The 3,071-nt window shown below is 50.3% G+C and overlaps 1 protein-coding gene across 1 annotated transcript in view; it reads left to right on the top strand.

Moving 5' to 3' along the window:
- The first annotated feature begins 2,634 nt into the window (after window positions 1–2,634).
- CTSB (cathepsin B) overlaps window positions 2,635–3,071 on the top strand; it is a 7,764-nt gene continuing 7,327 nt past the window's right edge. The window contains exon 1 of the mRNA XM_015859826.1: window positions 2,635–2,764. The gene's annotated coding sequence lies outside the window, so the exon portion shown is untranslated. The remainder of the gene's footprint in view (window positions 2,765–3,071) is intronic.

The following is a 3,071-nucleotide window of genomic DNA, read 5'->3' as shown; positions in this document are numbered from 1 at the left end:
GGATGTGGCTCTGAGCAGCCTGGGCTGCTGGTTGGTGACCCTGCACATAGCAGGGGGTTGGAACCAGATGGTCATTGTGGCCCTTTTCAACCCAGGCCATTCTACAGTATGATTCTGTAACACAGCTTCTGTCCCTTATATCATCTACCCACACCAAACACAGGACAAGCATGTTAACCTAAGAGTATTCCCAAAAGATGTGTTTTGTGTAATGAGACAGAGATAACTTCAATGATAGTGATAAGATTCCAGACACTATTCTCAGCCATAGGGTCTGGGAGGTGCTGTGTGAGCCAGGGGTTGGACTCTGCCCATGTCTCAAGAACCCACAGAAAAATGCTTTCCATGCAGATTTTCACAGTGTGAGTCTGAGCCCTGATTGCTCTCCAACTTCTTCTTTTCAGTGGCTTTCCTCCCCCAGGGCCAGCTGGAGGTTTCTATCTGAAGCATGAGATCAGTCCCACATCAGTTCCTCTTATGCAAACCCATCATCTGAGCAGGGGGAAACCACAGGAGGGACAGCCAGCTTTCACTTTCCATCAGGGCAGGGGTGGCAGTCAGGTGTCCCCAAAGTGTAAGCTCAGCAAGCAATAAAGGGAGGAGGTCAGGAGCTGGTGCTCACAGAAAGGAGCTGAGATAGAATCATAGGTTCATAGAATGTTTTGGGTTGGAAGGGACCCTTAAGATCATCCAGTTCCAACCCTCTGCTCTAGGTAGGGTCACCTCCCTCCAGACCAGGTTACATCACAGCCTCATCCAGCCTGGCCTTTGCATGAGAGAAGTTTGGCACTCACTTGAGCGCATTGTAGATGTAGTATGGTCAACTGTTTGCTTGAAGTCAAAGGAAGACGGACATCAGGGAGCAAAGGAACCAAGACAAACCTTCTGTTACAAAACATGGGAAATCATGGGATTATAGAATAATATGGGCTGAAAAGGACCACAATGACCATGGTGCAGAGTCACCAACCAGCAGCCCAGGCTGCCCAGAGCCACATCCAGCCTGGCCTTGAATGCCTGCAGGGATGAGGCATCCACAGCCTCATTGGGCAACCTGTGCCAGTGTGAAAATGCTATTTGAGTTTAATTTTGAGAAGGATTTTGCTTTGCCTTAGGGCCAAGATTTACCTGTACCCCCTTTTCCCAAAGCAAAGTTGGGATGCACTGGGAATAGAGGTTTCGAGTGGCACAAACAATATCCCTGCTTTTAACTTCCCACATCGTGTGTGATCCTACTCTCATCATCTCTCAGCTGAGGATTCACTCAGATGCAGACTCAGTGCCTTCCAGCCACAGTGAAGCTTTTTGCTTATGTCACCCATTCCTGAGTCACCCGCTTCCTCGTGAGCACACTGAGTCACCAGGGCTTGCACAACCGGAGTTCCCTGTCTGCAAGGAGCTGCTGGGAACAAGGGGGAGGATGCTGTTGCATGGGTCCAGAGTAATAAATAACACCAGAAGGGACTTTCAGCCTCGCAGGGAGCTGTAAAGCAAAAGGGGCTTAGAAGGGGGCCCATCTTTACCTGGGGGGAGATGTTCTGTTGCAAACACATGCAGGGCAGGATGGGAGGAGGATGGACCATGAGCAGAAGATGCTCCAGGAGGGCTGCACTGCTCCAAAGCTCTGGGCAGCCTGGTCTGCTGGTTGGCAGCCCTGCACAGGGTGTTGAAACTGGGTGATCTCTGCGGTCCTTTTCAACCCAAGCCATTCTATGGTTCTATGTGGGAATGAGGCGAGGGAGAGAACATTAAAAGACCTTCAAAAGAGAATGTATCACGGTGCTGCTTTGGCAGTCAAATCACAGTGTTTACAAGCTACCAATTAGTGTGAATTAGGCAAAATGTGGAGGCATGCATCCAACAGGAACCTGCAGCACAGGCTTTGGGTACAAGGAGAAGCACGCTGGTCTCCTATCCCAAACCAAACCAAGGTTTTTGCTTAGAAAAGGCTGTATCCCATACCCTGGTCCTGTGCAATAACTACTGTGCCTTTACTGCGTTCTTTGACATCTCAGATCCCTTTTTGCAAGGACTCTGAGCACTGTGGGTCATCCTAAGAGATGGTTTCACATCCCATTCCAGACCCTGAGATCACTAAAGCTTCTCTTTAGAGAATGACCAGGCACTTTTCTTCCCCTTTTCCCCCATCTGTTTGTCTATGTGCATTACGGGAAGGGTTTTACATTCAACTCATTTGGAAGTGTTTCTATTTTCTCTATAAACCTCGAAGTTTTCCTGCTGCCTTTTATACCCCACAGTGTGTTTTTGGCACATTCCCATTTCAATGGCTGCTTTTGGTTTAGAAGGCAGAGCAATGGCAGCCCTTATGTCTGGAAACTGAAGATCTCACTGCTTGGATGCACTGTGAGCAAAGACCTTTGGATCAGTATCTGCCTTTCGATATAATCTTTAACCAGCAAAGAGTAAAACACTTCGCTGTGCTTTTCTCCACGCTTTTCTTTATGCTTTGGGAATGCAAACCATAATCCAAAAGCAAACACATAAAAGTGCATGTGATTGCAGTGCTCTGATTGTGCCACACCGGGTCTCAGTGGGATGCAATCAGACTGCAGCCGGCAGGGACTTAGGAAAGCACAGCCCTATGGGTAGAGCCGGGGAGGGCTGGAATAGGGCAGCGAACAGACGCTGTTACGTCGGGGCGGTCCTTCTCTTACCCTCCCCTCTGTTTTTCCTGCCCTCCCCTTCTCCTCCATCTGCAGCCGCAGTGGGGCCGGGCGGGGTGCGGAGCGTTGCAGTGGGGCAGGTAAGGAATGGGGTTCGGTGGGGTTAAGGGGGGTGGGTTCACCCCATCCATCGCTGGGAATGTGAGGGCAGAGCTCTCGTGTCCTTCCATTTCCAGCTGCATTTGGTGCTTTTGGTTTGGGCTGAGGTTGCGGGCGAGCTTAGTTTCAAAGGTAACAGCGGCCCAAAAACAAGCACCGTAACCCGGAGAGGGAGAGGGGAGGGGAGATAAAGCCTTGTTTTCCCAATGGATGGGGAGGAAACCTCGCTTTCCTAGCGCTGGGTGAAAGGAGACCAGCTGGCACCAAGGGGATGGTGTTGGCGGCCGC

The sequence above is a fragment of the Coturnix japonica genome, chromosome 3 (genome assembly GCF_001577835.2).
Source record: "Coturnix japonica isolate 7356 chromosome 3, Coturnix japonica 2.1, whole genome shotgun sequence".
Lineage (NCBI taxonomy): Eukaryota > Metazoa > Chordata > Aves > Galliformes > Phasianidae > Coturnix > Coturnix japonica.
The sequence above is the reverse complement of the archived record's forward strand: the minus strand, read 5'-3'. Positions and strand labels throughout refer to the sequence as shown.